Source organism: Pteropus medius, unplaced genomic scaffold (genome assembly GCF_902729225.1).
Source record: "Pteropus medius unplaced genomic scaffold, Ma_sr-lr_union100, whole genome shotgun sequence".
NCBI lineage: Eukaryota > Metazoa > Chordata > Mammalia > Chiroptera > Pteropodidae > Pteropus > Pteropus medius.
In genome coordinates this window covers 7,155,394-7,168,883 of record NW_024350927.1, presented here as the reverse complement: position 1 = coordinate 7,168,883, position 13,490 = coordinate 7,155,394, and positions in this window count along the sequence as shown.

Below are 13,490 nucleotides of genomic sequence, written 5' to 3'. Positions count from 1 at the left end.
CTTCCTTTGTAAGACTTTCAATGATTCCTTTTTTGTAATACATGCATTGAAGACAGTAAACTTAGCCGTATTATTTATTTTAACTGCAAAAAGCTTTGAGATGTGGCGTTTTCATTGTTAATTCTGAATATTTAATAGTTTCTAGTTATATTTCACCTTGCATATTGTTAGGATTGTGGAGGGTTTTTTTTTTTTTTAAGCTATCTTGAAAATAACTTAAACTAATTACCTTGTGGTCAGAGATTATGGTCTGTATTATATCAATTCTACTCCATGCATTTTACTAAGATTTCTTTATGGCCTAATAGTTGGTCAATTTTTATAAATGTTCTATATATAATTGAAAAGGACGTATAGTATCTCAAAATCAAAATTACGTATATATTATATGTATGTATAATATGTGCTATATATATTAAATCTTAATAACATTATTCATTCATACTTTTTGTTGTTCATTTGTTATATGTTGATATATTTAAAAACTTTAACAATTTTTTCAGCTTGGGGTCGAGTAGGGAGACCATATTTTTTTATTTACTAAATGATGTAAAATTTAATTGCTTTGGCATTGTTGATTTTTTATGATAAAGCCATAGGATAAAATATTGATACATGAGGCCTTCTCAGGAGAGAAATATAAACACACAGACCGCCCGGCCTCAAACTTTGAATCAGGCAACTCTGGGCTGATGCCCTACCTGTGCTTGGACATCCCTGACCTCACCTGGGACTAGAGGCTGTTTCTAACGAAGTGGGAACCCATGAGGCCCCAGACTGGAGGCATGTTCTCTAATAGCTTTATCGATACCGAACCTGATGTTGACGATTTCATCTTTCTGACTTCGGTGCCTACTTTGGGGCAGGACTTGGTAGAGAGGTTCCACATGGTTATTATAAGAAGTTAGACGCGCCTGATGCCCAGTATAATAAAAGTAATAAGTGACTTTATGCTGGGAGGTGCCACCTGTATGGGCCTGCTCCATACGTCTGCTCCTGCCCTGCCGTGTGCTCCCTCAGCCAGCGTGGGGTGCCCACGCATTCACCATGGGGCCTGGGTTCGGACCCCGACTAGTGTAGACCACGCCTTCTCTCCAGCACATAGAGAACGTGTCTAAAAACTGACCAAACGTTGGGCTGTTACGAGATCTCGGCAAATCACATGGGGCCGATGCCACGCAGCCCTTTCTCTGACCATGTGCTATTAATTTAGAAGTTTGTTAAAAAGAAAAGAGATCACTCAGAGAGCACTGCCATCCTCACGCAGGGAGGAAAGACTGACTTCTCCCCGCGCCCTCTCCCCCTCCCCCTCTCCCCGTCGCTGGGACAGCTGGGTCTGTGCGACAAAGAGGCAGATAAACAGGAGAAAACGCTCACGCGTTTGTTACGTTATGATATCGCGTGCATGAGACATCACAGGGGAAAAAGCGAAAACCAAGAGGTGAGATCTGGGAGCTGCCAGCCGTTTGGTAGGGAAGGGGAGGCAGGCGTCTCACGGGAAAGGACGGGGTTTTCGGGCAGGTGACTGGCCCCGACAGTGGGAGGCACGACAGTTCATGCCCGAGTTTGTCCCTTCTAGTCTCCTTCCCTACGGCGAGTCCATCTTGCTGGCTGATGGAACTCGGGGAGCGGATTTGTGACCTCGGAGGTGCTTTTGGAGGATCTGTTATGTCATGGCGCAGGTGAGCTGTCCACTCCTGAGCCCACGTGTCTGCTCGGGTTTCTCCTGCCACCCCAGGCCAGGCTCCCCCGCGTGGGTCCCTTACGGCAGCCCACGCAGGCCTGGCAACCTGGCCACGGTCGGTCTGGTTAATTTCGTCTGAGATGCCGCCTCATTGGGAATTTTTATAAACTTGTTTTGTTCATAGCTTCGGACTCACCATCTCTTCCATCCGCCTCCACAGGGCGACTGGAAATGATCCTTTTATGATGTTTCCCTCTTTTTCAGCTGGAAAGTTGGCCGCAGCGTGGCTGAGGAGCGAGGCGGAGAGTCTGCGTTGGCCTCGCAACGCGACCCTTCTGAAGATGAGGAGCGTTGCGGTTTGTTTTGTAGATCGACAGAGCCCTGCTGTGTTCACTCGGCTCCACGCTGGAAATCCGAGCGGGCGGACAGATAGAATCTCACCGCAGAGAGTCCTCGCCGTCAGAGACAGCGCTCTCCGCGTGTCGCGTGAAGCTGGATGACAGGAGTCAGCGCTTGGCGTGCAGGCGGCCCCGAGTGCCATCGTGACTTGGGTGCTTTATCTTCCCCGTAAGCCAATGTCCCCCCAGCGTCGTCCCTTTCTAGAAAGATGTCACAGTATGTACAGGAAGCATGGAGACACCTGACAAAGAAGGCAGGGTGGATATGACCCGTCTCAGTCACAAAACAGCAGGGGTAGAGAGGGGACGCCGTAGACTGGCCAGAGGGCAGCGAGGATGGAAGGACACCCCTTTCCTCACTCAGAGCCGGTCTCCTGGGACAAGGATGCCCGGACAAACACCGAAGGGGGCTCCGTCGGTCCGGAGCCCGCTCATTCCCACAGCGTGTCGAGCGCTGCGTCTCGGACACGGAGGTGCACGAGATCCACTCCTGAAGTTCAAAGGAGCCATCTGTCCACCCGGAAAGACAGACACCCGCTGGGCGGGGACAGATAACAGCTGGGGCGGGGGCCTGACAGAGGCTCCAAGCGGGGAGCCGAGCGGGGCCGGGGGGCGGGGTGGGCTCCGGCGTGCCCCCCTCCATGGAGGGGAGAGGAGGCTCCTGCAAAGGTCCGAAAAACATTATTATCATGGACCTGGGGGCGGGGGACTCCCACCGCGTGTGCTCATGTCATCGTTTCAAGTGCTTACGTTTTGTCACCGAGGCCCCTTTCTGAGTGGGAGCATCTGAGAGGGTCTGAGGGGTGATCTCAGCAGTCAGCAGCAGAGACCAGCACCTGGCATTTTGGGAGGGACCCTGGGACAAGCTCCTCACAGGCCAAGCAGCGAATTCGAAGAAAGGACGGCCCATGGTGATCAAAGACTAGCAACGGTGACAGGCAGCGAGGTCTCCTCATTGTCCTCGTGGCCTGAAGTGTGTCTCCGGTTGTTGGCCACACACCTTGAATGCTGTTTTCCAAGAGAGAATTCTTATAACACATGAGAGTGTCTGAAGACTAATTGCACCTCTAGAGTTACGTGGAGTGGACCATTCCAGGTGCTTCCATGACAAAGAATGCTTCCTGTTCCCCTGCCCACAGAGATGGCTTCCTCTGGTCCCTCGGTGGGTCTCACGAAGGTCTTCACCACCTCCAGAGGCCTCTCCCACCAGCCCCTGGAATTGTCTTCTGTCTGGGAAGGAGCCAGCAGATCGTTGTACAAACTTCTCCAGGGACCCTTCTCAGAGGAAGCAACAGAAAGCGACTCTACAATGTTGGCGAGTTGGGGGCACTGGGCTGTCCCCCAGGGGAGCAGGACTCATCCGCATCCTACAGCTGGCCAAGGACAAGCCTCACGGTGACCAAGCCGGCTGCTTCCAACGCGGAGACCCTTGAGCGAAGAATCTAATTTTATTTGAAAGTGACGACTGCTGCTGACCGGGTAAGTCTGTCGTGCCTCCCACTGTCGGGCCCAGTCACCCAGTCACCTGCCCGCAACGCTTCTCATCTTGGTGCCTGCTGAACGGGTAAGTCTGATCCTTTGAGCCCAGTTGAAAAACAAGTTAAATGGAGTAAAAAAAAAAAAAATCATCTCTTTAAGAAAGAGAACAGCGTGGGCCGCGTTGGGGCCACAAGCGGAATCTCGCTCGGCAGGAGGAAGCGTTCTCATCCGGGAGGGGAGTAAGGCCGCTCTTGGGGTTCCAAGAAACAGAAAAACAGTCCCGAGTCATGTTTGGTAAATAATGAAGTGTCTGTTTGTTGGCAACTAAAACGTTGGGTCGGAAAGGAGGGAGGGATGAGCGCACGGTTAGAGGCGACTCATTGAAGGAGAAGACAAAGGGGCTTAATTAATACCAAAGACGCACCAACAGAAGCGTAGGGGTGGGAAGGCCCAGTAGAGATTTGTGGCGGTGGGCGGGGCCCGACGCTCCCCGTCCCCGCCAGGGTCAAGTGTAAAAGAAGACAAAGCCCCTCGCATTCACGCGCTGATGGTAGACACGATGCCGCCGTGAGTGACTTCTGTTCCCTCCAAGTTCAAAGAGCACCTAACTGATGTTGCTGGGAAAGCGAGAAGTCAGGAAGGAAGAGACACTTTCAATTGTGTGAAAATAGGGATCCGAGCCCAGAGTCACCCCGGAATCTTTCAGTTCCACGGCCCCGTAAGTCATTGAGGGGCCTCTTCCGTTTAGAGGACACTTCCGAGCCCACAGTCACTTCAAAGACCCTTCTTAGGCATGAGAGGACTTGGGGCTCGGTTCTAGGATGCAACTCTGCATCCTAAAACATCCTGGTAATTCATGGATGCAGTGGGGGGGGGCGGGAGAGAGAGAGAGGGGAGGAAGGGAGGCGAGGGGAGGAGGAGGAGAGGCGAGGCGGGATGGAGTGTGACATTGTCTCCATCTTTCTTTTACACAGAACACTGAGTACTTATGTTGAATATTTTAGTTTAAAAGACTGTGCTTGTTTGTTTTTGCTTCTTGGCTTTTTAACTTATTTTTCTTACAAAAGTAGCCCATGATCATTGTAGGACATCAGCCTCCCCCACAAAGAACACCGAAGTGGCTGAAGTGGAAGGTCAATGCCGCCGCCCAAGGGCGGACCCTGTGGGGACCCCGCGTGCCGTCTGGGCCCCTGTCTTAGCTACACAAACCACGGCAGGTGCACCTCTTCTCCCTGTGCGCTTATAGACGTAAAAATCAAGACCGACATTTAAGCGTTCCTTTCTCCTGGGCTGTGTTTGATAACTAATCGCTAGTGTGGACCAGGATCTGAACCGGAACGCTTTCAGGGGAAGCCACCATGCCCAGCGCCAGGCGCCGAAGGCAGAGCCACGTTGTAAGCCCTTCTCAGCCCCACGGTTGTGATCACGGAGGTGATCGCGGTCAGAGAACCAGGCGGACTCCATCCGGGTGGACCTGGGACGGAGGGCGGCCCATGAGCCCAAAGGCGCTTGGTTCCGACCCACTCAAGCAATTTCATCTGATCCCAGAAAGGCAAAAGAGGCTGTGTGTGAGGGGCAGGCCCAAGAACCAAGGCGCGAGCCTTCTCCATCGGCCCAGACCGCCGGGCGTCTGCTCCTGTGCCGCCCCAGACGTGGCCGAGTCGGGACCTCTGGGGGAACAGTACCGAGCATTTTTAAAAGCTTTGGACCTTAGTCCCGCCCAAGCGTGAGAACCATCGTCCAGGAGCCCAGAAGGGAGGAAGACGGCAGAGCCCTGTCTCTGACACTTAGGCCAAAGAAACGGGGAGGGGGCCAGAGGGGTCAGCCTCAGTCCATTGGTGTCGTGCAGACATCCGGTGCGAGGTGGCAGCCTCCGTGCAGAGACAGGGAATTCTGGGGCTGGAAGAAGCACTTTTGGGTGTTGCAGATCAGGCCCCATCAGTTAACAAGTGGGGAGCAGTGACCGAGAACTAAGAACGCGCTAAGCATCGTGGGGGCCGACAGACTTGCTCAGGGACGAAGGCCAAACATGGACGGAAGAACACGGAGCGCCATAGGCCACTGTACAACTGGGCGCTAAATGATGTGGCGCAGACACGGCCCGTTCAGAGGAGCCAGACGAGGGTTAGGGGAGCCGGGAGCAGCTTCGCAGAGTGGGGGGATTTGAATGCGTCACCGGGAAGGGCGCAGATCCAGGAAGGAGCGGAGTTGGTTCACAGACGAGTTAGGAGAACGGATTGCGCAAGTCGAGGAGACAAACACGTGGGTGGACGGAAGGAAGCAGGTGACGGAGGCCGGGGAGAGGGAGGCAGAGAGTTCAGGCCTCACGACGTGGGAGGTGATATTTAGGAAGCATTGGAGATCTGTGCTTCTGACTTAGGGACGCCCCTGTAGAAGCAAGCGATACTTACACCCCAAATCTCTGTGGGTCCCTACGCATCATCGACGTTTTCCTTGGTGATTAACCAAGCGAGAAGCAGATCTGGCAGAGGAAATCAAAGATTTTGGTTTGGGACTTGATACGTTTGAGATATTAGATATCTAGGTGGTGAAATCAAGCTGCTGTCAGATACAAAAGTCTAGCGAACAGGGAGAGACCATCGGTGAAGAGACAGCATAGAGACAGTAGATGCCATGAGAACATCAAGGACCCGCTCAGGTCTCCCTGCTCCATCCACGGCACTGCTTAGTGGCAGAGGGGGACCTGAAAGCGTATCCGTTTTCTCGTTCAGAATTGACCTCCAAACCCCAAAATGCGAATCCTCCACGTGGCTAAGCTCCAGGTCCAGGTCGCTAACTCTCAGCTATGTTATTTTTATTTTTTATTTTTTCACTTGGATGTCTTGCCAAACTGTCTTGATGATAATGAAAATACAATGTGTCAAAATTTGTGGGATTCATCGAAAGTCACGCTTAGAGGGAAATGTGTCACTTCAAATGCTTGTGTTAGGACAGAGGAAAAGTCCACAACGTCAACAATCTAAGTATTCATCCCCAGAGGTGAGTAAGCAAACAGCAAATTAAGCCCAAAAGAAGTCGAAGGGAGGAAACGAGATGGATAAAAGCAGAAATTAATGAAATCGAAAGTAAGCGTAAAACAGAGAGGCTCGCCGAAGCTGGTGCTTTGACGAGACTAACTGATGAAGCCCCGGAAAGTCTGATCAAGAAAAAGTGGGACTGTCTTCGTGCGCTAGAGCTGCCACAGCCGACTGCCACAGGCTAGGCGGCTTAAACAACAGAAACCCATTCTCTCAGTCATGGAGGCTAGGAGTTCAAGATCAAGGTGTCAGCAGGGTTGCTTCCCACTGAGGGGTATGAGGCAAGGCTCTGTTCCAGGCCTCTCTCCTCTGCTCGTGGACCGTCATCTCACCCCTGTGTCTTCCCACGGTCTCCCCGATGGGTGTCTGTGCTCTAATCTCGTCTTACAAGGACATGAGTCCTGTTAGACTAGGGACCACCCATAGAACTTCATTTTACCGTCCTATCTCCAAATGCAGTCATATTTTGAGGTGTTGGGGGTTAGGACGTCAACATATGAATTTGGGGGGAGGAGGAGGCACGACTCAACTCATAACAGATCTTACAGACATCAAAAAGGATGTCTAAGGGGATATAATAAACAACGCGTGCCAAAAAGAATTTTAAAGTTAAAATTAAATGGACGATTTCCTGGGAAAACACGTATTTTGAACTATCGCAAAAATGAAGAGGAAAACCTGAATAGCCTATAACTAGTAAAGAAATCGAATTCACAGTTTTAAACTTTTAAAGTTTAAAGGCAACTCGATCAATACATAAATAGGGTAATATAGCGCAACTAAATTGTTTTTTTTTTCCTAGAAAGCAATGTTGGTTTAACATTTCAAAGTTAATTGGTCCCTACAATTTACCATGTTAACAGAAAAAAGAAGAAAAATTATGATCCTATCAATGGATTTTCAAAAAGCTGTTGATTAAATTCAATACTCATACATGAGAAACATTCTTAACTGGAACTAGAGGAGAACTTTCCTAACATGATAGCAATGTCTTCATACAGCATGCGTTAGGCTGAAGGTGAAATGTTAAAAGCTTTTTCTCCAAGATTAGGGATGGATGAAAATGTCTGCTAACTCCAACACTTTTTGACGTTGTTTTGAAGGTCCTAAGCAGTGCAACAGGGCAAGAAAAAGAGACAAAAGACATAAAAACTGGGGGGAAAAGGGGGAAAATTGTCATTATTCACAGATAATGTGTCCGTTTATATAGAAAAGCTAAACGGATCGAAACATCTTATTAAAATGAATTTAGCAAGGTTGCTAGACATGAGGTAAATATACAAATATACAAATATTATATTATAAACTAGTAACAAACGGAAAATGGAAATTTTGAAAATGATACCATTTACAATAGCATAAAAAAATCAAGTACTTAGGAATAAATAAAAGATATGTAAGTCCTATATGCCACAAAACATTGTTGAAAGTTTTGGTAGCCTAAATAAATGGAGATATACACACACACACACACACACACATACACACACATATATATACACATACATATATATACACATGTGCGCACGCACGCACACATACATATACATATATATATATATACACATATATATATACAAACAGACACACACACACATACACAATGTTCATAGATTGGATACTACAAAAATGTCAATTTTCTCTGCATCAATCTATCATATTAAAACCCCAAAATTTAAAGATCCCAGAGTTTTTTAAAAAACAAATGTGTATTATCCTAAAAGATATGAAAAGACCGATTCTTAAACATGTACAGTAAAGGGCCAAGGACAGACATCAAAATTTTAAAGAAGCACAGAGTTGGAGAACATCGTCCACTGGACACAGAGTTATCATAAAGCTGTACGCACACAGGCAAATGGACCAGTGAAATGAACAGGCTCCAGAAACAGACCCCTCACATATAATCACCTGATTTCTGGCAAAGATAGCACTGTAGAATAGTGAAAAACACATACTTTTCAATATATGGAGTTCAGTTAAGCAGATATTCATAAGAAAAAAAAAATATATATATATATATATATACAGCTCTGAAAATGAACTAGAGCCACAGGCAAAAACATGGACAACTCTAGCGAAATGATGAACAAAACAACAACAAAAAAGCAGACACAAAAGAACACGTACTTCTGATTCCATTTACACAAAGTTTTCCCCCAAAAAGGCTAAACTAAACCCTGGAGTTCGGGGATGCGTGCCGTACACAGAGCCGCTCAGGGCTGCCGGTCCGCACTTCCTGTCCCCCAGGAGCAGAGGAGCTCGTATCAATGTCACTAAACACACGGCTTAGTTCCGTCGCCCCCTCTCCACGCCGCTGGTTTAAATCCTGATTACCGCGGTCGGGAGTAGCCTCCTGTGCACCTCCTAGGCTCACCTGGGTACCCCCGCCCCCCACATAGGGTGACAAGCACCCTGACACTTGCCCTCTCCAGCAACCTCGTTCTGCCTTCGACAGATGCACCTGCCGCTCAGATGCCCCAGGGGCACCCCCTAACCAGCGGGGGGCAGGAAGTTGGTAAGTAAATGCCTCGGGTCCCCACCCTCCAGCACCCACCCTCGAGCAGGACCGTGATAAAGTTTGTTGCGTATGGCTCCTCAGAGGGCCCGTTGGGGCTGGGCCGCAGGTGCCCACGTGGGTGACCGGTCATCCACGCATTTGACGTTCGCTTCTCTCCCTTCCCCATCTCACTCACCTTACTCCTGCCTCCTCAGGTCACCTCCCCAATAAACTACAGGCTTTGGGGAGAACCCACACTAAGACAGGTGCTATAGCTATTTAAAAAAAAAAAAAAATAGCCAGAAAGCAATGAACATAAAAGTCGAAGGCAGTGATTAGCTCTTGGCAGGGGCTGAGAGACAAGGGGTGAGTGATAGAGAGGCCTGAGGAGAAACTTCTAGAGAGCTGGCAAATATTCCCTCAAGACCAGGCCAGGCTTACACATGTGCGATAAATCACTGAGCAATTCATTTTGCTTCATGCATTTTTCTGTGTTATAGTTCATGATATAAAAGTTTAATACTTCGCAGGCATTATTAAAAGATTTCAATCATCTGAAAACGTGTTTTAAATGTATCGGTTGCATAAACAGTGGTTCAGTGTCAGAAAGTTCTGTTTCGTGGATTCTGAATTACAGTAAATTGAACAAATAAAGCACAAAGGCCACTGGAACTTTGAAGACCCCGGCAAGTATTATACAGGAGTGACCTCTCTCGGCACCCACCCAGAGGATGGCTGGCACTGCTCTATGCGAGTTGGGTGTTCATTATTCCCCTGGGGACAGCGCATCAAAGCTGAGACTGGCAGAGGATGGGCCCCAGCCCCAGGCTGCAGCTGGAGCCTCACAGCTTCACGAACATGGGCCACAGGCTCCCTGCGGTGGCTTCTTGGACCAGCCGTGGTGGTAGGGCTGCTGGATGGGGCCCATAAAAATGCAGGATGCTAAAGATGGCCCGGAACATACTTCTGCCTAAAAATCGATCTCTGTTGATCTGAAATTCAAGTGCAGCTGGGCATCTTGCAGCTGCTCTGGTGACTCTGTGTCCCATGAGACTCTCTCCCCGCCCGTGAGCCAGCGGTCCACAGCCACCTGGGGTGCCGCTGCCTTGGTTCTGGAACCCGAGTCCAACACCCTTTGGTTCCAGGCCCTGGGTTCTTGCGCTGGCTCAGCTCAGACCCGGATCACAGCCCTGTGGCTCCCATCCCCCTTTGTCCAGACCGTCCAGAGTGCCCCCATGGACTCTCTATAAGGAGCGTATATGCTTGGAAACCAGAATTCATATTCCGCCGGACACAGTGTGATGAAGTTCCCAAGCCAGCCCATAACAACCTGTTTTAACCTGTCACGGACCTGTGCGGACCCAGGCATGGCTTCAATTGATCCCACTGCGTGTGGATCAAAATAATGTTTGAGCATCTTTCTGTCTGTCCACCACGTGCTGCGGCAGGGTACAGGAGGACTTGGGCTGTCCTGCCCTCCTGAAGTTTGCAAGGCAGTGTAGTTAAAGGGCCATAATTTGGGGACATTTTCCCTAGAAAACATACTTTCTGGGTTCAAATGCAGAGTCTCGGGGTGGGGCTGCGGCTCCCCCAGCGGGAGGAACTGTGGCCATAGGAAGCGTGTGGGGTAAGAGCCACTGCGTGAGTAGGCACACGTGTGAGCGTGCAGGCACGCGACCTGTGCAGGTGTGTACATGCGTGTACATATGTGCACGTGTGTGAGTGTAAGACTTATCGGGTCCACAGAAACTTCCCTGAAGAGTGAAAAGCGTTATTGACCAGAAGACACAAATCACTCGTGAATTCCACATAAAATAAGAAAAGGCACCTTTCTCTGTGATATTTGCGTCAACGCACACACACGCACACACACGCACACACGCACACCTGTGCCTCTGCAACTGCCCAGATCTGAACCAGGAGCCAAAAGGCAGCTGCCCTGACAGGCCGTCAGTGGGTGGGCAGGGGCGGTCAGAGGCCGCGGTGCTGGGGAGGCTGAGCCAAGGCTGTGAGGGCTGGGGCTGGTGCCCAGATGGAAAGCAGGTGCTCCGTAAACAATGGCCCCAAACAGGGCTGTGAATGCCTCACCTGAGGCCCACACGCCGTTGCTGCGCGGGGCTGGGCTTCCTGGGGGCAGGGTCACGCAGTCCTGGGTTCCAGTGCCTGCTCCAACCCGGACTGCGACGTGGCCTTAACCCTCTCCAGGAGCCTCAGGCTTCCAGGTCACAAACACGCGGTGGCGATGACACCCGCTGCATAAAGTTAGGGCGATCGAACGGGCCTTAAAGTCCATCAAAACCTTAACACAGGGCCTGGCACGGGATCCATTATTAAAAACAATGTCATTCACGCAAAAAAAAATAAAAATAAAAATAAAAATAAAAATAAAAATCGCATGGCTGCAGGCTTTGCACAGAAAGCGTGTTCACAAAAGAAAACGGAAAAGGCATCCTTGAGACGCGACCCCCCTGCCGGGTCACAAAGCGCTTAAGAGGCGCCTCGCTCCTCCCTTTGGCCCAGGAGACACCAGATGTCCGTCCGCCGAGGGCTCAGGCCGCTCTCCCCGCTGGTCCGCTCCGCAGGCTCAGGCCAGGAAAGGTGGGGCTCTTCCACCACCTCGTGGACACCCCGAGAAAGCAGGTGAGCGTCCCCACTGCCGCCTGCCCTGCCCCCAGCTGCGCGCGCCCGGCCTCTTTCTCTCCCGTTTGAGCCCCGCAGCCTCACCGGGTCGTTCGCGGGCGCCCGGGCGAGCCAAGGAGCTGGCCTCTTACTTGGTTCTGATCCGACTTCGTCTCGACCCAGCGCCCGCTGCGTGGCTTGGAGGGTGTGATATAAAACTGAGTCCTGTCCTGTCGTTTGATCGGTCCCTTTGGGTCTGACTTGGTCTATTTAGGGTAATAACGACCCTTTGGTTATTATCTCTCTCTAGGATGCAGCTGGGGGAGGGGGGCTGGGCGGGACTCGTGTGACCCAGTATTGTGGGCAGGGGTTTCCAGCCACATCTGGTCACTCGTGTACCCTGCAGGCTCCTGATTTGCCGGGTTTCGCCGTGAGGCCGCTGGGGTCCCACCTGGCCCTGCGGCCCGCTGTGCCAGTCCCCGCCCACCTCCCGGCTTGACTGTGCTTCCTCACGGGGGCCAAGGGTGACCCCGTCGGTCATCCCCGCAAGAAGCCACTGTGCTTTCAGCTCTGAGTAGGGCAGGTCGACTCAGCACACCTTCTGTCCCCTGGCCAGGCTGGGGCCGCCAGGCTGGTGCCAGCAGCTCAGCCCCACGCAAACAGCGGTGCCCCCAACGCGACGCCCAGCGGAGGGGCATCCCGCGCCCTCCCTCCCGCCTCGGCGGCACCTGCAGCCCCTGTCGTGTTTCCTCCGCGTTCTGCGGGGCTCCTCCCACTCGCCTGTCTACACCAAAGGGTAAGACGCGCACAGGTAGAAACAGCCACGGGCCGGTCTGGGCCTGGAGGGTTGAGAGAGCTCTACTCTTAGAAGGTTCTTGCTTCGGAAGGTTAAAAAACATCAAAGGAATCTTCATAAGTCCTTTCTCAACAGTGTCTAAAATTCAAGCCTTTCCTCTTTCTGCAAAATCTTATTTTGAATATCGGGAACAAGATATCAACTTTTGTTTCCTCGGGTTTCCCAATGTCAGCCCCACCCCACCCCACCACCCCAGAAGATAAAAGCTGAAGAAGCAGCTGAACAGCCACGCCCCACACCCACTTCCTCCTCCTCCTGGGCTGGGGCCACATACGCCCCTCCCTTGTGGTTCAGTGTGGCCCCGAGATAGAAGATGCCTGGGTCCCTGAATGACTGTGTGGAGACCACCCCCCCACACACACCTTGGGGAATGCCCCTTTGGACTTCACCTGGGCCAAAAACAGGTGTCTATTGTGATGAGCCCCTGGGATGTTGAGGTCGGTTTATCCGTTAAATAGCAGGGTTTTTGTGTGTAAATGCAGAATAGAAAACCGTATTGGTATTTTTTTTCAAACGACTTCATTACTCTTGTTTAGACAAGAGTAAGAGAGAACCATTTCTCTGATGGCTCATTCCCCTGGGCCTGGCCAGGAACTATTGAGATTCCTTCCCTACATCTCTCCCCGTTGGTGTCATTGTCCCCGGTTTGGCTTCAGTTGGCTCCCGTGTGCAGGTGATTCACAAAGGACCACTTCTGAGCTCCAGACTCATACCTCTAATGGCCTGGATGCCTTGAAGGCCCCTGAACTCATCTCTCCCAAAGCCAGGCCCCACGCTAGCCAATCTGCTCTCTTCTCGATGAGCCTGCCTTCCCTTGCCCAGGTGTTCAAGCCAAAAACTTGGCACCTCTCTCCCTCCTTCCCACATCTCCCACCTTTGATCTATCACCAAGTCCTGTGGGCTTTTATCTCCCAAA